The sequence below is a fragment of the Primulina tabacum genome, chromosome 11 (assembly GCF_025594145.1).
Source record: "Primulina tabacum isolate GXHZ01 chromosome 11, ASM2559414v2, whole genome shotgun sequence".
Classification (NCBI taxonomy): domain Eukaryota; kingdom Viridiplantae; phylum Streptophyta; class Magnoliopsida; order Lamiales; family Gesneriaceae; genus Primulina; species Primulina tabacum.
In genome coordinates this window covers 10,284,961-10,311,808 of record NC_134560.1, presented here as the reverse complement: position 1 = coordinate 10,311,808, position 26,848 = coordinate 10,284,961, and the positions used below count along the sequence as shown (strand labels likewise).

General features: G+C 37.4%; 1 pseudogene; it reads left to right on the top strand.

The window, feature by feature from the left end:
• The first annotated feature begins 518 nt into the window (after positions 1–518).
• LOC142519624 (uncharacterized) lies at positions 519–7,361 on the top strand (annotated as a pseudogene).
• Positions 7,362–26,848: the final 19,487 nt, after the last annotated feature.

Sequence of the window (26,848 nt, the reverse complement as noted above, 5' to 3'; positions counted from 1 at the left end):
TACTATCGAATTTGAGTGAAAAATACTTGAGTGCGAGTGAATTTTTCTTGGAGTGAACGGTGAGTATTTGTTGTGAGCAAAAAAATAAGAGAGGAGAGACGAGTGAATTTTTTTTTGGAGTGACCGTGAGCATTTCGGTGAGGATCATTTTGTTTTCTACTAACGTTTTCTTGCAGGTACAAATTTGAAATTAAATGGAGATGGAGGTAGGAGATAGTTCGAACCCGGGGTTGTCTAATGTTCAAATGGAGGCGTTGTTTGGGCATTTTAGCCGAATGATGAGGGTTGAGTTGAAGCCATTACATGAGAGGATGAGTAGGCTTGAAGTAAGTACTAGTGGGGGAAAAGCTAAGTCTAAAGATTTGGGTAGATGAGAAGAAGAGGAGGAGTATGATTTGGGAGGAGATGAGGAGAGCCAAAATGAAAATTGGGGTAGGAATGGAAGAGGTAGAGGATTCGGTAGAGGAAGAAGAGAAGCCGTACAGGGTAGATATGATGGGAATAGGGAAGATGGTAATATGGGTAGTATTAAGATGAAAATTCCTTCATTCCATGGGAAGTCTGATCCGGAGGCGTACTTAGATTGGGAAAAGAGGGTAGAGTTCGTGTTTGAATGTCACCAGTACTCCGAACAAAAGAAGGTTAGGTTGACGGTGGTTGAATTCTTAGACTTTGCTCTCATTTGGTGGGATCAACTAGTGACCACTAGAAGGAGGTATAACGAGAGACCTATTGAATCTTGGGATGAGATGAAGAGGGTAAATGAGGAAGAGGTTTTTGCCCAATCACTATTATAGAGAGATGTTTAAGAGGCTACAAACCTTGAGGCAAGGGTTGAAAAGTGTGGAGGACTACTGTAAGAGATGGAAGTAGTCATGATTAGGGCAAATATTGAGGAGGATAGTGAGGCAACCATGGCACGTTTTCTTTGTGGTTTGAACAGGGAGATACAAGAACAAGTGGAGCTTAGGCACTACTTGGATCTAGACGAGATGGTGCAAATGGCCATAAAAGTGGAGCAACAACTCAAAAGGCGTGGAGTTGGCTGCACCACTCAAACTGGGGGTTCATCATCTTCTTGGCGGTCAAATGCGGTGAAACGTGAGGAGAATAAGGTGGTGATCAAGCCCATGGTTGAGACCAAACAAGAGGCGCCTAAACCAGGAGTGCAAGGTAAATCTGAAACTTCTCTTAAACGATCTAGAGATGTTAGATGTTTTAGGTGTCAAGGATTAGGACATATTTCTAGTGAATGTCCTAATAAAAAGGTAATGATTTTAAATGACTATGGTGAGTATGAATCGCATAGTGAGGGTGATGATGATGATGAGATGCCTGCATTAGAGGATCCTGACGAGGGTTATGAGGCGGTTGTAGGTGAAGCACTAGTGACTAGGCGTATCATGAGTGCCCAAGTCAAGGAGGAGGAGACTAACCAACGAGAGAACTTGTTCCATACTAGGTGTTTTGTAAATCAAAAAGTTTGCAATCTAATCATAGATGGGGGGAGTTGTACTAATGTGGCTAGTGTTGAGATGGTGGAAAAATTGGGTTTACCTACATTGAAGCATCCTCAACCGTATAGGCTTCAATGGATGAATGATTGTGCGGAGGTGAAGGTGACAAAACAAGTGTTAGTTTCTTTTTCGATTGGGAAGTATGTTGATGAGGTGTTGTGTGATGTGGTGCCAATACATGCTTGTCATATTTTGTTTGGAAGACCATGGCAATATGATAGACAAGTGGCACATGATGGGTTTAGGAATAGATATTCTTTTGTACTCAAGAAAGAAACCATTGTTTTACTTTCTTTTTCCCCAAAGCAAGTGTTGGAGGACCATTTGAAAAAAAAAGAGAGATGAGGCCGAAAAAAAGAGTGAACTAAAAAGTGAGGTGACCTTTGAAAGAAAAGATGAGATGGCTGAAAAAAAGAGTGATCAAAAGAGTGAGATAGCCATACAAAAGAAAAATGAGAGGAAAGAAATTGAGAGGAAAGATGCCAAAAAGAAATCATATATGGCCCAAAAAAGTGAGTTGAAGCAAATTTTGCACACACATGAACCACTTGTGTTGATTCTTTACAAGGAGATCCTCCTTAACACAAGTGATATAGCCGGGTCCCTTCCGAGCATTGTTGTTTCACTTTTGCAGGAATTTGAGGATGTATTTCCGGAGGAGTTGCCTCAAGGATTGCCGCCATTGAGGGGAATCGAGCACCAAATCGATTTCGTGCCTGGGAGTGCATTGCCAAATCGTCCAGCCTATAGGAGCAATCCGGAGGAGACTAAGGAGCTTCAACGGCAGGTAAGTGAGTTGTTAGATAGGGGTTTTGTGCGTGAGTCCATGTCTCCTTGTGTTGTAACTGTTTTATTAGTTCCTAAGAAAGATGGCTCATGGCGCATGTGTGTAGATTGTAGAGCAATCAATAACATAACCATTAAGTATAGGCATCCCATACCTAGACTAGATGATATGTTAGATGAGTTGCATGGTGCTTATATTTTTAGCAAAATTGACTTGAAGAGTGGTTATCACCAAATTAGGATGAGGGAAGGTGATGAGTGGAAAACTGCTTTTAAAACCAAATACGGGTTATATGAGTGGATGGTCATGCCTTTTGACTTAACTAACGCTCCTAGCACCTTTATGAGGTTAATGAATCATGTTTTGCGTGCACACATAGGAAAGTTTGTTGTGGTTTATTTTGATGATATCCTAGTGTATAGCAAAAATCTGGATGAGCATGTTAATCACTTGAGACTTGTGCTAATCACACTAAGGGCTGAAAACTTATATGCTAACTTAAAGAAATGTGATTTTTGTACAAGCAAACTTGTCTTTCTTGGCTTTGTGGTAAGTTCACAGGGTATACAAGTTGATTAAGACAAGGTAAGCGCTATTCGAGATTGGCCAACGCCTACTATTGTTGGTCAAGTTCGAAGTTTTCATGGTCTTGCAAGCTTCTATAGGAGGTTTGTGAAGGATTTGAGCACACTGGCAGCACCAATGACGGCGGTGATAAAGAAAAATGTCATATTCCATTGGGGCGAGGAGCAAGAGAAGTCTTTTAATCTTATTAAGCAAAAATTAATTAATGCTCCTTTACTTGTTTTACCTGATTTTGCTAATACCTTTGAAATTGAATGTGATGCTTCAGGTGTAGGTATTGGTGGAGTGCTGATGCAAGGAGGACGGCCGGTGGCATATTTTAGTGAAAAGCTTAATGGAGCAGCGCTTAACTATCCAACATACGACAAGGAGCTCTATGCACTTGTGAGGACTCTAGAGATGTGGCAACATTACTTGAGGCCTAAGGAGTTTGTGATCCATACGGATCATGAGTCCCTAAAGCACCTTAAGGGCCAACAAAAGTTGAACAAGCGGCATGCCAAGTGGGTGGCATTCATTGAAACATTCCCCTACATCATCAAGTACAAACAAGGTAAGGAAAATGTAGTGGCCGACGCACTATCACGGAGGTACGTACTAATCTCTACCTTGGAATCTAAAATTTCGGGTTTTGAGCATGTCAAGTAGTTGTATGTGCTAGATGATGATTTTAAGAGTGAGTTTGAAACTTGTATGCATGGTCCACATGACAAATTTTATTTGCATCATGGTTTCTTGTTTAAAGAAGATAAGTTGTGCATTCCCAAGTCATCAATTCGTGAATTACTTGTTAGGGAGGCACATGGGGGTGGTTTGATGGGGCACTTTGGGGTGGCTAAGACTTTAAGTGCATTGCATGAACATTTCTATTGGCCACATATGAAGCGTGATGTTGAGCGGGTGTGTGAAAAGTGCATCACTTGTAGACAAGCTAAATCTAAAACACAACCACATGGATTGTATACACCACTTCCCGTCCCAAGTGAACCTTGGGTTGATATTTCTATGGACTTTGTTTTGGGGTTGCCTAGGACAAAGAAGGGGAGGGATTCTATATTTGTTGTTGTGGATAGATTTTCTAAGATGACACATTTTATTGCTTGTCACAAAACCGATGATGCTTCAAACATTGCGGATTTGTTCTTTAGAGAAGTCGTTAGGTTGCATGGCATGCCTATGACTATTGTTTCTGATCGCAATGTTAAATTCTTGAGTTACTTTTGGAAGACTTTATGGGCTAAACTTGGCACAAAATTGTTGTTTTCTACTACTTGTCATCCTCAAACGGATAGACAAACTGAAGTTGTCAATAGAACTTTATGAACACTTTTGCGTGCTATTCTTAAAAAAACTTAAAGAATTGGGAGAATTGTTTGCCATTTGTTGAGTTTGCTTATAATCGCAGTGTGCATTTTACTACAAATTTTTCGCCATTTGAGATTATTTATGGTTTTAATCCTTTGACTCCGTTGGATTTGATGTCTTTACCTGTGAGTGAAAGGTTAAACATGGATGGGAAAAAGAAGGCTGAATTTGTTAGAAACTTGCATGAAAAAGTCAAGGCCAACATTGAGAAGAGAAATGAGCAATATGCCAAGCAAGCCAAAAAGGGAAGAAGAAAGTGATATTTGAGAAGGGAGATTGGGTGTGGCTACACTTGAGGAAGGAAGGTTCCCCGAGAAGAGACGTTCAAAGCTATTACCTAGAGGTGATGGACCATTTCAAGTCCTTGAAAGGATTAATGACAACGCCTACAGACTCGATCTACCAAGTGAGTATAACGTGAGTTCTACTTTTAATGTTAGTTATTTGTCGTTGTTTGATGTAGGTGATGAGCAAGATTTGAGGACAAATCCTTTTCAAGAAGGGGAAGATGATGCGAACACGGGTGGTCAAGCTCCAAGGAAGGCGTGGGATCCTTTGCAGTTGTCGGAGGGACCAGTCACGAGAGGACGACTAAAGAAATTCAAGGAGGCATTACAGGGAGTCGTGAGCAAGCATGAAGGGGTCGTGATGCATGTGAGTACGTTTGGAGGCCAAAGGAATATTATTGTAATGCCTGAAGTAATATCACAAGTTGTTGATTTAGTAATATGAGATTACTAAATAATTAATGATTTTTAAAGAATGAAATATGACATATGTTGGTCATATAAAGTCCAATTGATTTGAGATTTGGATATAACGTAGAAAACTCAAAGATATAGAAGTTTCATGTTTTGAGTTTTGAAAAATTTGATCGTTTGAGTGGTCCAAAGAGATGTATTGTTGTTGAAATGTTAAATATATTATATTATATTATATTATTTTATTAATATAATATAATATAATATTAAAAAAAATTAATTAATTATTTGAGTCGGTGGAATTCATATTGAATTCCACCAATCTCATATGTGATAAACGAGACAGAGAGGTGAGAGCAGATACAATGTGATATAGTGTTTTGATTTTCTTTTTGATTTTGCGATTTATCGGTTTATCCAATCGACAAACCGACTTTAGTTCTGGGATCGTTGACACGAGGTCTTCGATTTGAGGTATAAATTTTATATTTTTGGTGATGTTTGAAATTCGTCGATTTCTGGAATAAATCTAATAAATTGTTAAATCATACTGAAATTGAAGATTGCTGAGTAGTGTATGATTTTAACGAAGTAGAGAAGATTATTGTGTTGTTGTTTTGAATTATTCCTAATTTATTATAATTAGGTATTTTTAATCATTGGATTGAGATTGGAGAGTTGTTTGTCAGTTGTTATTAATTCTGATTATATATTCGGAGTCTACGAAGTATAGGCTACACGTTGATATAAAGTTTTCGTAATTTGACGGATGTTGTAAAATAGCCTATTATTTGAAGCTAATTAATTAGGGTGTATTTGATGGTAGTATTGTGAATTAAATACACCAGATTATTACATTGTTGAACAATACAAATTTATAATCGAGTTTTATATTTTGTTGAATTAATTGTTGTTGGACTATTTGATGTTATATATTGAGACTGTTATAACTGTGTTGATACGGTGACAATGATCTGATAATTATTGTTGAATTATTTAGATACATCACAAGCATCGGGATCAAAGAAATAGCCAGATTGTATATATACTCGATTATCAGGTACGTGTTGACGTACGAGCATATGTTGTTATTGTTTAGTATTGATGAATACTATTGTGTTGAACGATGATAAATCACTGGATTTGGGTGATTTGGTATTATATTTGTTGTTTATTATTGTTTATGTTGTTGGTTATCGTTGTTGGGAGACGTCTCGTTGATGTTGTTCGTTCAACGATATTGTTGTCGCCGGTGTTGGGGTGCGACGTATCGTTGATGTTGTTATTCGTACGACGATATTGCTGTCGCCGGTGTTGGGGTGCGACGTATCGTCGATGTTGTTGTTCGTTCGACGATATTGATGTCGCCGGTGTTGGGGTGCGACGTATCGTCGATGTTGTTGCATTGTGATGTTGTTGAGGTTGTTGTTGGCTAATTGTCCAGAAACGGCAAAGGGGGTATTTCTATTATGATTTCAATTATATTTTATGTTGTTAATATAACTGTTATGTATTACGATGATGATTGTTGTATATGATCACCCTTTGAGGGCTGTTTATGTTGGGCAGGTTACAGGACTATGCGTGAGACAGGATAGTGGTGAAGGACTAGGTGTGTCTAGTCAAACAGTCTTGTAGTTGATAGTAGATAGAGATAGTATAGCTTATTGTCTTATTGGAGTTGTATGTGTGTATTTATTATACTGTTTCTGCTACACTGACGTAGATAGTGGGGTGATTGCACTATTTTGTCGTATATGCATTATATTATTACGTCGATGAAAAGAAAATTTTTTATGCATATGACGTCACATGTTGCATGATTACGTGGCAAGGTTTGGGGCGCCACATTTGGTGGTATCAGAGCATATGTTAGATGTCTGGGATGGTTAAGAGTTGGGTTTGTGATGAGGGAGTTGGATGACGATATTATCTGCGTGTGTCTGTGCATTTGACTTGTTATTGATGATTTCTCGATATGATTGATTGTTCTTTAGTTGCGTGTACTTTCGTGTGAAAGGTGTGATGATGATTACTGGATTGTAATTGTTAAATGTTATGATTAACAATTTGATTTCCAGTGATGGCAGCTAGAGAACAGGTACATCCACACGAGGAAACAGACGAGGTTGACAATGGATTTGGACAGATAAATCCATTGCCACCTCCTCCTATGGGACAGGCACCAGCAGATCAGCCTTTATTGCCTGGTGAGTTGACTTTGGCATAGTTCAGCAGTTATCTTCCGCCGAGATTTGATAGTTCTGAGACCGGTGAGCGAGCAGAGGAGTGGATTGAGAGGATAGAGCAGATATTTGTGACTGCACCGTGTGCTAGGTCTACTTGGTTACGATTGGCTACATTTCAGCTTTCGCGGAATGTACTATTGTGGTGGCAGACGACTGAGGCCGGATTGAGAGCTCAGGGCCGTACTGTTGATTGGGATGTGTTTCGGTCTCGTTTTCTTGATAAATATTTTTCTATAGCAGCCAGACAAAAGAAAGAGAAAGAATTTGAGGGTTTGAGACAGGGTAGTATGTCTGTTGCTGAGTATGAGACTCGATATTCTGCATTGTTGAAATATGTGCCACATATTGCTACGAATGTTCATGCTAAGATGAGGCATTTCTTGAAAGGGTTGAAGTTAGAGTTATTTGATCGTGTGCAATCAAACAACCCGGTATCATTTGAGGATGCAGTGACGAGGGCTGAGATGGCAGAGTTAGTTATGCAGGAGTATGGGGCTCAGGGACGATTATCAGAGTCGACTAGGGAGTCATTGCGACCTCAGGGACAGTCTTTTAAATATCAGAAGGGTTCATCTTCTTCTTCAGCATCATCTGGGAAGCGTCGATTTGATTCACGACGTGTTGAGAGTCGTGGGGGCAGTTCTCAGTCTGTTCAGGGGCAGAGAGGAGAGTCCAGAGCAGTGAGATGTATTCGTTGTGGGAGACCTCATCTGATCAGAGAGTGTACACAGATCGAGATCACCTGTTTTGAGTGTGGCGGTGTTGGTCATCTGGCGAGACAGTGTCCTGGTCGTGAGGGACAGCGAGAGCCTAGGAGTGCTAGAGGTAGATCCTCAGAGAGAGGAGGACGACAGCCTCAGCAGTTTACACCACGACCTTCTGGAGGACAGCCACGTATGTAGGGAGCTGGTCCGCCTCAGGCACAGGTGTATGCTTTGACACGAGAGCAGGCAGAGGAGGCACGAGAGGAGATGATAGCGGGTAAGTGTTATTTATGTTCTTATCCTGCTTATATTCTTGTTGATACTGGTGCCTCGCATACTTTTATATCGAAGAGGTTTGTGGTTGAGCATCATATGCGCTCGTCTCCATTGTCTATGCCTCTTTCTGTTTCGACACCTTCTGGAGTTGATATATCAGTTGTATCTATGATATCAGATGGTATTATTTCTTATGAGGGCTATGAGCTGAGATCTGATATGATTATTCTAGAGATGACTGATTTTGATTGTATTGTGGGAATTAATGTGCTGAGGAGATATTGTGCGACAGTTGATTGTTATCAGCGGGTGGTATATTTTTATACAGATGAGAAAGAGCGTTGGACATTTTATGGGAAGGGTTCTCGTCCCCGTGTTCCGTTGGTATCTGCCATCCGGATGTCTCGGTTATTGGAGCATGGGCATGAGGGTTATCTTATTTATGCTGTAGATGTGACAGAAAAGAAGAAGGAGGTGGGAATAGAGGAGATACCTATAGTTGCTGAGTTTGCCGATGTATTTCCTGATGAGATTCCAAGCTTCCCACCAGCCCGTTAGGTAGAGTTTGGGATCGAGTTGATGCCAGATACTTCCCCTATTTCTCGTACTCCTTACAGAATGGCACCAGCAGAGTTGAGAGAGTTGAAAGCCTAGTTGCAGGACTTGCTGGACAAGGGATACATTCGCCCTAGTGTATCGCCTTGGGGTGCACCAGTCTTATTTGTGAGAAAGAAAGATGGAACTATGCGGCTTTGTATCGACTATCGACAACTGAATAAGGTAACGATTAAGAATAAATATCCCCTCCCTCGTATTGATGATTTGTTTGATCAGTTACAGGGAACCTCAGTATATTCGAAGATTGATTTGAGGTCAGGATATCATCACATACGAGTTAAAGATGAGGATATTCAGAAGACAGCATTCAGGACCAGATATGGGCATTACGAGTTTTTAGTTATGCCGTTTGGGTTGACGAATGCTCCAGCTGTGTTCATGAGTTTGATGAATAGGGTATTTCAGCCTTATCTCGATCGATTTTTTATTGTGTTTATTGATGATATATTGATATATTCCAGGAGTGAGGCTGAGCATGCAGGGCACTTGCATTCAGTGTTACAGGTGTTGCGAGATAGACATTTGTATGCCAAACTCAGTAAGTGTGAGTTTTGGTTGGATCGAGTGGTCTTCTTGGGTCATGTTATATCGAGAGATGGGATTTCTGTTGATCCAACGAAGGTCGAAGCCGTGTTACAGTGGTCTGCACCTACATCTGTACCTAAGATTCGTAGTTTCTTGGGTTTAGCAGGTTATTATCGTCGATTTATCGAGGGATTTTCAAAGATTGCTAGGCCTTTGACACAGTTGACTCAGAAAGGTGTGCGATTTCAGTGGTCTGAAGCATGTGAGAGGAGTTTTCAGGAGTTGAAGCACCGACTGACGACTGCACCGGTGTTATCAATTCCTACAGAAAATGAGAGGTTTGTTGTTTATACTGATGCATCATTACATGGTTTGGGTTGTGTTTTGATGCAGGATCGACATGTTGTGGCATATGCCTCGAGACAGCTGAAACCACACGAAACAAGGTACCCTGTGCATGACTTGGAGTTGGCAGCCATTATGTTTGCCTTGAAGATATGGCGACACTATTTATATGGTACCTCGTTTATGATTTATACTGATCATAAGAGCTTGAGATTTTTGTTTACCCAGACAGAGTTGAATATGAGACAGAGACGATGGTTAGATTTGATGAAGGATTATGATTGTGAGATTGAATATCATCCTGGTCGAGCCAATCTTACAGCTGATGCATTGAGCCGTAAAATGAGTTGTACTGCAGAGGATGTGAGTCGTTTATCAGCTATGATGATGTCTTGTTGTTCCTTGGGATATGATTTTGATATCTCGACGACTCCTATCCATGTATCTACCTTATTAGCTGAACCTGATATATATGGTTGTATTCGTGATGCACAGATGACAAACGAGAGAGTTCAGCGATGGAGGGAGTTAGTTTCTCAGAAACAAGATACTCGTTTTAGAGTGGCTGGTGATGGCAGTTTAAGGATGAATGATAGATGGGTAGTTCCTGATATATCTGAGTTGCGCCAGGGCCTGTTGCAGCGTGCACATTGTAGTCGATATTCTATCCACCCTGGTGGCAAGAAGATGTATAAGGATCTACGCTCTCAGTTTTGGTGGAAGGGAATGAAACGTGATGTGATTGATTTTGTACGTCGATGTCTTAATTGTCAACAGATCAAAGCTGAGAGGAGAAGGCCGGGAGGTGAATTGAGGAGTTTAGAAGTGCCGACTTGGAAATGGGAGCACATATCGATGGATTTTGTGACTCATTTGCCAAGAAGCACTGGAACTATTGATGCTATTTGGGTGATTGTTGATCGATTGACGAAAGTTGCACATTTTATACCCTATAGCATGAGTAGTACGTACTTGACGATGGCACAGTTGTATATACGAGAGATTGTACGGTTGCATGGGATTCCCGTGTCTATTATTTCTGATAGAGATCCTCGATTTACTTCTCATTTTTGGGAAGGATTGCAGACTGCGATGGGGACAGAGTTGAGATTGAGTACGGCTTATCATCCCCAGACAGATGGTCAGACTGAGCGTACTATTCAGACGCTACAGGATATGTTGCGTGCTTATGTTATGGATTTTAAATCCGGTTGGCAGTCATCTATTCCATTGGTAGAGTTTGCGTATAACAATAGTTATCAGAGTAGTATTCAGATGGCTCCATTTGAGGCATTGTACGGGTGACGTTGTAGATCTCCGTTATACTGGGATGATGTTGATCGAGCTGCAGTTACCGGTCCTGATATGATTCATGAGATGGAACAGAAAGTAAAGTTGATACAGCAACGATTGAAAGCAGCTCAAGATAGACATGCCGCCTATGCCAATAAAAGACGAAGACCTTTAGAGTTTCAGCAGGGCGATCGAGTATTTTTGAAAGTTTCTCCTTTTCGTGGCACAGTGCGATTTGACATGAAAGGAAAGTTGGCACCGAGGTATGTTGGCCCGTATGAGATATTGCAGCGGATAGGCACTTTAGCTTACCGATTGGCTCTACCTCCATCTTTATCTGGTATTCATGATGTGTTTCATGTATCGATGTTGCGGAAGTATGAGCCGGATCCTTCACTTGTGTTGGATATTTCTGAGGTTCAGTTAGATCATGACGTGTCTTATGTTGAGAGACCAGTTTGTATTTTGGATCGATCTGAACGGAAGCTTCGTAGTAAGCTTATACCGATGGTGAAGGTTCAGTGGGAACATAGAGGTGTCGAAGAGGCCACTTGGGAGACAGAGCGGCATATGAGGGAGCTCTATCCCTACTTATTCTGATGGTATGACGTATCTTTTATTTATGCATGTTATTACTGTTGTTGATTAATTTCGGGGTCGAAATTCATTTAAGGGGGGTAGAAATGTAATGCCTGAAGTAATATCACAAGTTGTTGATTTAGTAATATGAGATTACTAAATAATTAATGATTTTTAAAGAATGAAATATGACATATGTTGGTCATATAAAGTCCAATTGATTTGAGATTTGGATATAACGTAGAAAACTCAAAGATATAGAAGTTTCATGTTTTGAGTTTTGGAAAATTTAATCGTTTGAGTGGTCCAAAGGGATGTACTGTTGTTGAAATGTTAAATATATTATATTATATTATATTATATAATATTAAAAAAATTAATTAATTATTTGAGTCGGTGGAATTCATATTGAATTCCACCAAACTCATATGTGATAAACGAGACAGAGAGGTGAGAGCAGATACGAGGTGATATAGTGTTTTGATTTTCTTTTTGATTTTGCGATTTATCGGTTTATCCAATCGACAAACCAACTTCAGTTCTGGGATCGTTGACACGAGGTCTTCGATTTGAGGTATAAATTTTATATTTTTGGTGATTTTTGAAATTCGTCGATTTCTGGAATAAATCCAATAAATTGTTAAATCATACTGAAATTGAAGATTGTTGAGTAGTGTATGATTTTAACGAAGTAGAGAAGATTATTGTGTTGTTGTTTTGAATTATTCCTAATTTATTATAATTAGGGATTTTTAATCATTGGATTGAGATTGGAGAGTTGTTTGTCAGTTGTTATTAATTCTGATTATATATTCGGAGTCTACGAAGTATAGGCTACACGTTGATATAAAGTTTTCGTAATTTGACGGATGTTGTAAAATAGCCTATTATTTGAAGTTAATTAATTAGGGTGTATTTGATGGTATTATTGTGAATTAAATACACCAGATTATTATATTGTTGAACAATACGAATTTATAATCGAGTTTTATATTTTGTTGAATTAATTGTTGTTGGACTATTTGATGTTATATATTGAGGCTGTTATAATTGTGTTGATACGGTGACAATGATCTGATAATTATTGTTGAATTATTTAGATACATCACAAGCCTCAGGATCAAAGAAATAACCAGATTGTATATATACTCGATTATCAGGTACGTGTTGACGTACGAGCATATGTTGTTATTGTTTAGTATTGATGAATACTATTGTGTTGAACGATGATAAATCACTGGATTTGGATGATTTGGTATTATATTTGTTGTTTATTATTGTATAGGTTGTTGGTTATCGTTGTTGGGAGACGTCTCGTTGATGTTGTCACGTTGATGTTGTTCATTCAACGATATTGCTGTCGTCGGTGTTGGGGTGCGACGTATCGTTGACGTTGTTATTCGTTCGACGATATTGCTGTCGCCGGTGTTGGGGTGCGACGTATCGTCGATGTTGTTGTTCGTTCGATGATATTGCTGTCGCCGCTGTTGGGGTGCGACGTATCGTCGATGTTGTTGCATTGTGATGTTGTTGTTGGCTGATTGTCCAGAAACGGCAAGGGTGTATTTCTATTATGATTTCAGTTATATTTTATGTTGTTAATATAACTGTTATGTATTACGATGATGATTGTTGTATATGCTCACCCTTTGAGGGCTGTTTCTGTTGGGCAGGTTACAGGACTATGCGTGAGACAGGATAGTGGTGAAGGACAAGGTGTGTCTAGTCAAACAGTCTTGTAGTTGATAGTAGATAGAGACAGTATAGCTTATTGTCTTATTGGAGTTGTATGTGTGTATTTATTATACTGTTTCTGCTACACTGACGTAGATAGTGGGGTGATTGCACTATTTTGTCGTATATGCATTATATTATTACGTCGTCGAAAAGAAAAAATTTTATGCATATGACGTCACATGTTGCATGATTACGTGGCGAGGTTTGGGGCGCCACAATTATTCAAGCATTGTTTAATCAGGCCGAGCCTACACGGATGTCCACACGGACCTGCACACGGGGGCCGTGCCCTTTACAGCCGAGGATGAAGAATTCCCGTGTCTACACGGACCAGTACACGGGATCCGTGTCCTATGACATTTGCGAAGACCGTGCGTACACGGACCCGTACACGGAGGTGGACACGGGGTTCGTGTCCCTTGTTTCCAGCTGAAGTTGATTTCCCGAGTGTACACGGACCCGTACACGGAGTGCTACACGGGGTCCGTGTCCTTGACGGCTTGGCGAGAAAATTTCTTTTTCTAGAGTTTTAATATTTTTGGAAACTAGATTTTGATATCTTTTGACTACTAAAACATAATTGGACGAAAATTGATACACAATTCAGATTATTATTGATATTTTATCATTGTTTTTGAGTTTCTCTCAAACAATTAAAGCTTTTGTTTTGTTAAACAAAATCAAACTTATCAAAGTTTTTAACTTTGTAGCGTTTGTCGATCGTGCTTGTGCGGATTGTCTTCGACTTGTTCTTTGAAGGTTCGTCATAATATCGATTGTTTATTCCGTGATTATTTGTTGCTAAACTTTTTATAGTTTAGAGGTGAAAATCACAACACACACACTTGATTCAAAAGATCGGGACAACACATCGATACTTGTTCGTTATTGAATAGAGGGCGCGATTCGATTTTAATCGTGTTTGCTATTTATTCGTACGAGGATTCACATCAAATAATTTATAAAAATAAATCGTGTACTAAAATAATTTTCCTGAAAATTCTCTGGTCTCCGATTCTCGTTCGAACGTGAAATGCACCTAGAAACCCTAATGCGTGAACTTTTAAAATTTCATGGATTAAATCCTATCATGCATTAATTATGGATAAAATACATAAAATAATTAAACATATAATTTAGAATAAAACTCTAGATTGCATGAACTTTAAATAAATCACGAATTAAACCCAAATTCATGGAATAAACATGCATTTAAATGCTTTAAAACAATTTAATAAAATACCAAAGAATTTAATAACTTGCATGTATGTGGTTCACGTGGATCTTTAAATTTTCGAGACGTTACACTGGAAGTGCCTTTGTTGGGTTAGGAGTCTTAATATCCTAGGAGACTCACACACACGTGCAGAATTTTGGGGTCAAGTTTCAGGTGAGTTTGAGCAACTTAGGGGCTGGTTCTTTGGGCTGGGATTGTTCAATATGGTCACTAGGTGGGTTGGCTAGGTTTTGGCTCGAGGCGGCTCGGGCGTGGCTCGAGTATTTTGGGAGATGGCTCGGTGTGTTCCTATAAGGGTCAATTTCGAAAATATAAGGAAGAAATTTCGAACCATGGGTCCACAAGGGTGGCTCATGATTTGGAAGGGTATAATAAATAATAGAAATGTTATGTTTAAAATTTGGGATCAAAATAATGAGTTTTAGAATTATCCGGGTTTTAATCGCCGCACGAAACGCTAATAAAGAATAAATTGAAAAAGCCTAGTTATAAGCTTCATAAAGTTATGTAAAATTATATATAAGCTTAAATAATTATTTAGAATAAACCCATGTCATTAAAAGTGAGAAAAAGATAAATTCGAGAATTTTTACGTCCATGGGCAAAACGGTAATTTTACACTTAAGAAAATACGAAAATGCTTGGCAGCGTTCCGAAGGATCATAATGCTTGTAAAATGATATTTTATGATTTCAAATGATGATTTTGATGATAATATGTATTTTTATGATTTATGGTAAAGCTGTGCAATTTATACTGTTTAAAATGCTATTTTTGAAAAGATGTCTTATTTTATTATTTTTAAAGAAAATGAAAAATATTTTGAGGGATGTGAATTGACTATGAAAAAAGATATAATATATGATATATGATTTTGTGGGGATGACGTGAGGGCCAAGGCCCTAGAGGAAGCCCATATACGGGCCAAGGCCCCAGAGAAACCCCGTTTACGGGCCAAGGCCCCAGAGGGATCCCGTGTATGGGAAAAGACACAAGAGGGACCCCGACGATTGTATTTCCACGGTGGAGCCTAGTGCACACCCCCATGGGCCATGTGGAGCTAAGATTGAAGTCGACCAAATGATAAAAGCTAGTCATTTTCAAAGATCAAACTTCACCCAAAATGATATATGATTGAAAGCTTATCATAAAAATGATTGTTATGATATATGATTTATGATGATGATTAAAGCTATTATTAAAATGATTTATTTATGCTCAAAGCTTACTCTAAATGATTTTTAAAAGATTTATTTATGTTTAAAGTTATTTTAAAATGATTTTACGATTTATGATTTAATTATGCTTAAGTGATTTTAAATGATTTATTTATGTCCAAAAACTATTTTAAATAAAAATATGATTCTAATGCAAATGATCGTATGTGTATTATTTGTTATCCATGTTTAGAACGTACTGAGTCTTTAGACTCACTAGGTTTGTATGATGCAGGATTTGATGATTTATGGGAGGTGCTGACGCTTGAGTGGATCGAGTGCAGCAGTACACAACCGAGGACTTTATGTTTTCGCACTAGCTAGATATATTTATGATTTAAAGATTATGTTAATGATTTTTATTATAGATATTTTATATTTAACTTTATTGTTAGCCGATCTTTTAAAGGTCGATTTAGGAATTTTGGTTAGTCGATGATTTAGGATTTTATTTTATGCACTTGAGATTTAAATTGTTAATTTATTATGATTCATGATTATGTTAAATTATTTTATTAGAATTTATGATTTAAGATTAGAAAAAAATAGAGGTCGTTTCAGTACATCATATAAGGATGGACTAACAGATGAGACAGATGGACCAATACCAGAAAATGTGGCATTTCTGTCATCACGCTCATCTTCATTTCTTTCACTTGCAGTTGTATGAGGTTCAGTAACTATCTCGGCGGTGCCAAGGTGAATATCTAATGACAACTAAAGTGATCTTTGTTCTTCATGTATGACAGGTGCCAATACATGACCCGATCCACCAGTATGTGTATTCAGTGAACAATCGATACATGCATGATCTGTGTCAACCGAGTATTATCCTCTTGTACAAAATCCCATCCTCGTGTGGAAATCAACCAGCAAACATTTTCATCTACGGTGCCCATAATATACAGATCTCATTCCCCGGTACAATACTCCGAATTAGAACGATTTTAATTTATTGTTCTGAAAAAAGCAGTAGTACAAGTACCAGCTTCATCATTAAATTTCATTGATTGGAACCGTTCAGTTATACATGGAATGTATGATTCAAAAACCTCAACATGTACATAATGTTCGATGGAATCCGTTTTAACATAAAATTCAATACACCGCATTTCGTTACTATATTTCAGCATAAACTGTAAATTGTTATCATCATTGATGTCAAGACGCACTAGATCGTGATACTCGTGTTGCCCTCAACGCAGATCGAATTTTGAACTTTCAAAATTTTTCAGCCGATGCACTATTTCCTTCAAGTAACGAAAATTAACAGATTGTGATATTCGTGTTGCCATCAAAACGACGTAGTATTATATTTTACAATGTGATGTCCTATAATAACATTATCACCTACGAATAAAAGAACCGACACACTATCCATTCCTACATAAAAATTAAATAGATCATAAAAAATAAAAAAGTTGATAATAATTCAAATCGTAATAATACAAATCATATCACGATAATAAAAAGTTGATTAAAATACAAATCATATTGTGAATAATTTATTAAATATATCACAAAAATAAAAAGTCGATAATAATAATAAGGCAAAAACTTGTGTGAGACGGTCTCACGGGTCGTATTTGGGACTTATTTGGGTAATCCATGAAAAAGTATTACTTTTTATGCTAATAGTATTACTTTTTATTGTGAATATCGATAGGGTTGACCCGTCTCACAGATTAAGATCCGTGAGACGCTCTCACATTAGACTCACTCTAACAATAATAATAATGATTTTTAAATAATATTTGCATAATATAAAACAATAATAACAACAACTTAATTTCGAAATTATAGAGAAAATCAGTATAATATACTGAAACGTAATTAATCATTTTAATCATAAATTCGATATGTAAGATAATGATTAAATTATAATTTATATTCAAAGACTAAATTCACATAATTTATATTATTACTTACCTCAAATAGAAGTTCAAATTCGAAATTTTATCTGTAAAAATATGATCACAAATAAATAAATTATCGATTTCAATCAAACTTGAAAAACAAACTTAATTTAAAACATAACGATCTCATATGTTGAAGTGGAAATGGATATTGAGCTGCATAAAATCGAAAAAAATGTATGCTTATTTGTTCTTCAACACTTCAATCAGTACGTCGCTCTTAAAAGCCGTGCCGCAAATGCGAAGAATGATAAAAACAAACGAATGACCCTAGACCAACAAAAATGAAGATACGTTCAATATATCTCATCACTCTGAAGCGCAAATTTTGATAATTATTTTTTTAATAATTTAGATAGTCTCACGTCCTTTGTAAGAGCGTGAGACGGCGTGACTTTGTATATCACGCCACGATATATTACGAATTTTCCCACTACTACCTTAGTTAATTAACTATCATTTATACATGGCTTAAACAACATTCTGTCTCGCAAGTTTAAGATGATCAAGTGTTTGGAAAAAATAAGATTAAATGTAATTAAGCAAGGAGTGTGATAAAAAAAACTACCATGTGATGAGAGGGACATTCTATGCTACACCGAGTGATAGTATCCACCGGATATGTATAACATACTTGGTGGATGATAAAATATCTCATGGTGAAAAATGGAGGGAAAACAGTCCGTTTATATTTAACCACATTAAATATGCATGATGCATAAAAAAAAATAGGTTTTTAAATTTGGATTTTAATAAATATAAAACTTTTCTTGTTCCAATAAAAAGCCCCGAATAAAAAATCCAATTAAAAATCCTTCTTCTTTCCTATTTAACCGATAAAACTCATCATCTTTCTGTAGTAATTAGTTTGAGATGATTAAGGATCAGAAACTCGCTCCCTTTTATACATTTAAAAGATCGTAAATGCTTAAACCCATAAATTAAATTTTGAAATTCGAACTCGACGATTATATATTGCCCTTAATTAGATTCCGACGTTTTTAATTTACTATCAATTTGTCTTTGACAAAATCATGATCATGAATAACATTCTCAATCAATAAATTGATGTAAGATGGGAGGTGCAGCTCAGTTGTGTATATGTTAAATATCTCGTATCGATTACATTAAATTATATCATTGCCACTAGTTAATATCTCAGATTACATTAAATTGCAGAGCTGACGCATTTTTATTAGATTGAATGAGTTGACGTGTGAATTGTACACGAAATAAGCGATTCTTTTAATTCAAAAGGAGACAAAACCACAAGAATCAACATGTAAATTACTCAACGATGTTGTAATAATTTTTTTTTAATATACTTTTTTTACGTAAGTAACAACAACCAGCGCATGACACACGTAATACTACATCGATCGACCAACTTATACAATATAATATATATTATCCAACTCACGCACGTCGAGTTACATGCTAGATTTGATCGGGCCAAAGGAATGCTCCCATGGCAAATCTCTTCTTGTCGTTCACATCTCCGCGTTTCGGCAGGCTGTACTCGTCGAGAAGGCGGTCGATTTTCCACTTCGGCATCGACTCGTAGTCGGATTTCGAGTACTTTGGGTAGTGAAGTGGCATCTGAAACTCGGGCGCTGTGACGCCGTTGGGCCGCGTGTTTCCACTGACAGAGACAGCGCGCGGAGACGGGTCAGGGTTTGAAGCTCCTGTATTCATTGTCTTCGTGTTGTCTTGTAAGATGGTCGCTGATTCTTGAGCGGATTTATTGGGTGAGTGGTTGCCTTTTCATAGAGGGAATGCTGGATGATATTTGGACACGTGGAAGTTGATTTAAGTTTTATATGAATATTCTAAATGTTTCTGTATTCTTCCTGTTGGACAATCTAACACCTTTAATCTTATCTTCTTTTTGTATTTTATTTAGTTTTATAGTTAGGTTTAAATTCATTGTTACTATAAGATCGAGTTAATATGCAAGATAATTTTTAGTAATAGGAGTTGATATTTGAATTTAATAAAATTAAGTATAAGACTGCGTGATATCCCATATGTAAGAAATGTAACTTAGAAGACTCAACCAGGGTCCAGGAAGACATTTTGTTGTCCAACTACACGAAGAATTAGATTTTCAGTTATATTATACCAAAAATTATAGTTGTTGAGTTATATTATCAAATGCTTACTACTAAGTTAAAAGTTATAGTTGTTAGTCAAGGTGTAATTTTATTTTTTTATATTTATGGCAATGCATAGTGAACCTACTTGGGTGCTACTGGGTCTGATTGTTAGGCTCAATGAGTCTGATGAAGTATGTGTCTATCTGCTGGTGATATATCATATCTCTTATATAGCAGTCTTATCATTTCCCTATTATCGGCTCTATCTTCAGCAGAGACAATATTATCTGTTAAGATATGACGTCACTCTTTTACGACCCACCTAGCCAACCAGATCAAGTGGCACAATGTCAGCAGCTTAATACACGAGAACTTCTCAGAAGATCATTCATCTTAAACTACTCTCACTCATGCACGCTTAACCTAACACACACGATTATTATTTTTAAAATTTAAAAACTACTCCAAATTAATTTTAATCGAAATAACTCTTTTAAAAGTGTATATTAGTCAGTAGTAGGTCTCTTCTAAGACGGTCTCGCCGATCTTTATCCGTGAGATTGCAAGATTCGTGAGACGAGTTAACTTTGCACATATTTATAATAATAAGTAACACTTTTGGCATAAAAAGTAATCAGTTGACCTAATTTCTTATTCTCAGAAATAAACTGCTGATGCTCATTCAATACTTTTTCTTCTTCAGCTTTGCATTTTTGCCTTATGACATAATGCTTCACCTGACTGTTCCCAGTTAGGCTCAGCATCATTTCAGTTTGGCTTGCTTGCTTGCATTGCTTTCACTTCCTCGAATAATTGAGAAAGTATCTTTTACTCTATTACTATGTCATTGAGTGTACTGACGAGATCATTTCGTGTAAAATCATTTGAACTAAAGTCAAATAACTCATCATAGGTAGATTTCAGCTCAACATCATCCATGAGGCATTGTACTAAATCTTCATCACTTTCATTGGTGGAGCAGTCTGGCTTTCATGAGTTAGTCTAAGAATCAGCCCACTCGGCTTTGCTATCTTTAACAACAAACACCTTCTGATTTACTTTCTTTCTGAATGATCTCCTTTCATCCTTAGACTTTTTCTTCTTGTCATGAATTCGGCCTTCTTTGTCAGTTGGACTCCTCTCATCTTTCTTTGGCTTAGGATAGTTGACTATGAATACCGACTTTCCCATAGTTAAAACATGTGTTGTCCTAACTAATGAACTCTTTCTTTTGATGATTGCGTCTGCTTGGGCTTTGAAAGTTACCCTGTTTCTTTCTTAAAAACTTCCCAATTTATTTACAAACAGTGACATTGCATCACTGCTCAATTGCTCAGCTGACTCCTCTTTTAAGGCACCTTGGTTCGTAGTTGCAACAACCAGAACCTTTTTCAGTTTAATTGAAGATTCACCATCAGTTTTTGTTTCCAATTCGAGTTCATATGATTTGAAATATGCAAATAGATTGCGGAGTTCAAGCTTGTAAAGGTCATTTGATTCTTGTATAAGCATTGTTTTAACATCCCATTTTCTTGGGAGTGTCCTCATAATTTTCAAGGTTATTTCTCTATTTCCATATTTCTTCCAAAGAGCAGTCATTTCAATAATAACATTGCTCGCTCTTTGATCGAAGTCTGACATGGATTCTCCATCCTTCATCTTGATATTATCAAATTTTTGGATTGTCCCAGATAGTTTATTCTCCTTTGTCTGCTCATTACATTCGCATAATTATATCAGTTTATCCCAGATATTTTTGACTGTGGGAGACATTTTAATCTTTTTGAAGGTATTCTTGTCCAAAATTTTGTATAATATTTTATTGGCCACATTGTCCAAATATGCCTCCTTTTTGTCCTCACTAGTTCATTTCATTCTTGGCTTTTCAATCGTCCGAGGAGCACCGTCAAAAATGGCAATAGCAATATTTGTTTTCATGATTCTCATTGGTCCGTCTGTGATGACGTACCACATGTCATCGTCTTGAGCACCTAGATGAGTCTAAATCCTGATCTTCTAGTCAATAAATCTTCTTTAGAGAATATTGGGATCTTGCTAAATGATTTCATTTAGAATATTATGTTCAGAGACAAAAATAAACTGCTCTTATATCAATTGTTAGAATCGAAACTAAAATTTATAGGGAGATGAATAAATTTAGTTCAAACATATTTCGGTTGGGTTAGCAACACTAAAATTTTGTTTTAGTTAGTTGGGTTCTCAGTAAGTCAATCGTTGTGAACTGTACAGAAATAGGTTTAATGAAACCGATTGAACAAATGTATGTTAATGATATAATATTTGGTTCTACTAATCCCAAAATTTGCGAGAAATAATCCAAACTTATGCAGAAAAAGTTTGAGATGAGCATGATGGGCGAGCTAACATTTTTCATTTGTTCGCAAATCAAACAGCTTCACAAAGGTATTTTTATCAATCAATCCAAATATATCAAAGAGCTCATCAAGAATTTTGAAATAGGAAAATGCTTAGTTGTATCCACTCCTATGAACGCATCAATCAAGTTAGATAAAGATAAGGGGGAATTATGATCGAGGCAATAATGCATCGCGGTCTCATAGGATCACTATTAAATATAGCCGCTAATTGACCAGATATTATGTTTGCAACATGTCTTTGTGCTAGATTCCAAGTTGCTCCAAAGATCACATTACATTGCTGCTAATCATATCCTTATATATCTTAAAGGAACTATCAATGTGGATTTTTTTGGTATCCCAAATACTAAAGTTTTAACTTTCTTAGATATTCTTATGTAGATTATGCAGGTTGCAAGATTGACAGGAAGAGAACTAGCGAATCATATCAATTCTTTGGAGATAGATTGATCTCTTAATTCAGTGAGAAGCAGACATCCATAGTCACTTCAACCGCTGAAGCAGAATATCTCGCAACTGGAACACTTGCACAAATCCTAAGGATTCAACAACAGCTCAAAGATTATGGGATCCAATCGAATGAAGCTCTCATCTTCTGTGACAACATAAGTGCAATTGTCGTAACATAAAATCCCACGATGCATTCCAGAAGAAAGCACATTGATAACGCACTCGAAAACGGAGGCAAACCCTCGATTCGATGAAACAAAGAAAATGTTTTCTTGTCCCGATCTTTTTGAATTAAGTAGTTGTGTAATATTCACCTCTATATTACGAAGAACTTAGCAACAAATATTAACGAAGATAACAATCGATCTCAAGCGAACCATCAACGAACTCGTTTTGACAATCCGAGTGAAGAACAATCGACAAATGCCACAAAGTATTAAACTTTGATAAGTTTGATTTGATAAACACACAAAGGTATATACAAGATCAAGCTTTGAAATTTGAGAGAAACTCACAAAATATTATAAAATACAATGTTCATTAATTTATAATGACCAATTTTCGTCCATATATTGTTACAAAATCAAAAGATATCAAAAATCTAGTTACCTAACTAAGTTGGACTCTAAACTAGGTATTAAAATTTATTCACGCAGGCAACGCGCTGGGGCGGTATAGTTTGATCGCCCTAGCATGAAACTTTCTGGAATCTTGGCATCTAGCAGTGTGTTTGGCGTTGCGGCGGTATTATTTGGATGCCCTAGCGCCGCCGCCCTAGTGCGGGGCTCTCGAGTCCCGGATCTTGATTTGGCTTCCTCTTCATAATTTAGCACTTGAATAACATTGAAATATCTTCCAACTTCATTGCTATGCATAACAAATTCTTTGAAACTTCGAATCGCAAGATTTAGCACGTCATGCCCGGCCAGATTCATATCATACTCGCTTTCTTCAAAAATATTTGTCCTCAAATCTTGGCTACCTACGCAAAAACGAAGCAAGTTAGTAATAAAAGAATGTGTCTTCACTATCAACTCATCAACCTCAACATACATCACATAATAAATGACAGCAAACGATAAAACACCATTAAGTATCACAAAAACTAAGTTTCTCCCCTTCTTAGACCTAGTTAGCAACATAAAAAAATCCATACAAATGTACGACCATAATTCACTATGAATATGATATAATTGATGCAACACATAAGAATCAAGCTTGATGCCCTTTCCCTATATGTAATGCACTCATCACTACACCACTTAACATACCTCTTCATATGAAACCAACACATATATTCATGCACTATGCCAATTATCAAGTCAATACAATACGCCTCACCATCAGATAATTCATGCAATGAATATAGGATGTCAAATTTATTCTCTTTAAACATATATTCATCGTGAACATAGAAATTCTTATATCCATTGATGCTCTTACCACATACACCATCAAGCAAATATAGGCCATGCAAGAATAAGACCAAGTTGGTGTCCGAAGTGACTCAATCGGAGACTGTTTCACAAGCCCAGTCCACTCGATGGGTGGCAGACGTTTGCATTTCTGAAGGTGTTGTTTCTTCCTAAACTCCTGTTGTTCCTCCAGTGGGCCCTAAGGACAAGGGCAAGGGGAAGATGAAACCGAAATCAAAGACTCCTACTGTTGTTCAGAAGGATGTCACTTTGACACTATATCAAGTATTGAAGGTGGTGGCAAATAAAATGAAGATGTTCAACATATAGTTTGAACATCGCACCTCTGTATTGTTCAAGACCATCATGGAGGAGGATCTACTAGAGAAGTTGTCCACTTTGGAAAGCCAGATGTTGGATTGGACCGAGAATGATGAAACGGAAGTAGCTCTCGATCGACAAACATTTATCGACTTCCAACTGTGGGAAAGTCCTTTATGACCGATAATCATCCAGCGACAGACAAATTTTGATGTCACCAGCCGCACAGCTCCCCATGATGTTGCAGTCATCTCACAACTGGAGTTAAAAGTTTTGTCCATCGGCTCCAAGATTTAAAATAATTTTAAGGAGTTTGAAATTACTCTTCAACCGCTTCCCAAAACAATCAAAATCTACGCCAAAGAATCCCTTACCATGCTAAATGTAATGAGCATAGAATAAGAAGAAGATGTTGAGGTTGGGGAAAAAATTAAAAGGGTTGAAATGGTTATCCCAAACCTCAACAAGTTATATACCTATGGTGGTATTTCTACTATTTCTGATGTTGATTAAGCAGCGTTTGAAGAACCATCCACTGTTTCTGATGCTGATTAAGTGGCGGTTGAAGAACCCTCTTCAACTGCTATAGATAATTTAACTATTGATCTTTCTTAAACTGTTGGGAAAACCCAACCGGAGGTACATTTCTCTTCTTCTACTTTTGCTAACCCTGAAAAAAGTCCTTCCACAGTTGGTGAGATGGATCCACCACTATCTGAGGTCACTCTAACTTCAATGGATGAAATTGTGAAGTATATGATAGACTTTGACCTATATGGTGACTGGTCTATTGCATGGACACTGATCAAGATAGTGGTCCCAAGAGTTCATCTCTTGAGACTATGGTTGAAGAAGAAGCTCAAAAGTCCCCACCTTCTTAGAAGATCGTTGATCAAGCTGAATCTTCGGCCCATTCTCCTTCACAGGTCAAGTTCGACATACCAAAAGATGCATCTCTCAAGGTTCCCAATCGTGAAGGCATCTCTGGAGCCGATTATATGGAAAATTTTGAGATGGGTGATGATAATGAAGACAACCAGTTGGAACCTAGTTATAGTGAGGCTGACCCTTCATGCACAGCCGATCAGATTGCGGTTGATGCACAATTTGAAGAGGTCAATTTCCATCTGGAAAAGATCTGACGCCTCATGGTCGACTTTGGTGCTCGTCTAATGGCTTCCGATGTCGATATCTCCAATCTTCACCAAGCTATTATAATAAATGTGTCTGAACTCAAAACATACATGAAAATTTGCATGAATGAGCTTAAGAGTTCAAAGAAATACAATAACGATTCCATATTCACCTTGTGTGGACATTTAACCCAAGCTGAACAAAGACTTCGGGCTCGTATTGACAGTCTTCAGGCTACCCTTGGTACCCAACTACAAGAAATGTTGGATCATTTCCAGAAAGGTGATCCCAAAAGGGGGAAAAAGAACAGCAAAGGCAAGAAGATGCCAGATGGAGACAAGATGAAGCTAGGAGAAGAGCAGCTGAAGAGGAAAAGAGAAAGAAGACCAACATAAGAGAGGTGGTGAACTAGGAGTGGTGGAAGTTCCTGGTTTAGGTGGTAGTATATGTGTTTATATTTTTATGCACATAGGTGTATTAGGATGTACTTCTTTCACTTTTACCTTGTAGCAATATAATTCATTATCTCAATAAAATTCATTTTTCTTGTAGCTTATGTTTCTAGGGCTTAGGTTTTGTCATAACAAAAAATGAGAAATTGTTAAATCCTTAGTTTTAGTGATAACAAACAATACTTATTATATTAGATCAAGCAGCCTTTTCGAAGTATTACAGGTACTCGGCCGCCCATTGAAGATTTAGAATAAGTCATTCATCTGGTCTCAAGATGCAAAGCTATTCAACTATTTTATCATTAGCAGTACTTTTAATCTACCCAACCATTCAAGCATGCAAGTTGTGGTTTAAGGGCTACTCAATCGTTCATGTTACTGAAGTACATTTATAAACGATTAAGTAAAGTCATCTTCAAATACAAGTCACACGTCTTACAAGTATTTCTCCTACTTTATAAGAAAATTCGGTAGAATGATCATGTACGACAAACTGGATATTAGAAATTCAGATTGTTTTTCTAAAAATTCTACGGACAAAGCTAGTTACTTTGTTAGGATCAAGCGCTTATCACTGGACAAAAAGATATAGTTGTTAGCCAAGGCGCAACCCTTATACTTATGGCAGCACAGAGTGCACCTACTTAGGTGCTAATGGGTCTGACTATTAGGCTCATGACTTCGGAGAGGTGCGTGTCTATCTGTTGGTACTGTTTCATATCCCTTAGAAAATAGTCTTTACCATTACCCTACTATCGGTCATGTCCCCAGAAGAGACAATATTACTCGTTAAGATCTGGTGTCACTCTTTTACGGCTCACTTAGCCAACCAGATCAAGCGGGGCAACGTCAAAAACTTGACGCATGAGAACTTCCCAAGATGTCACTCATCTCAGTACTCATCTCACTCATGCACGCTTAACCCAACAT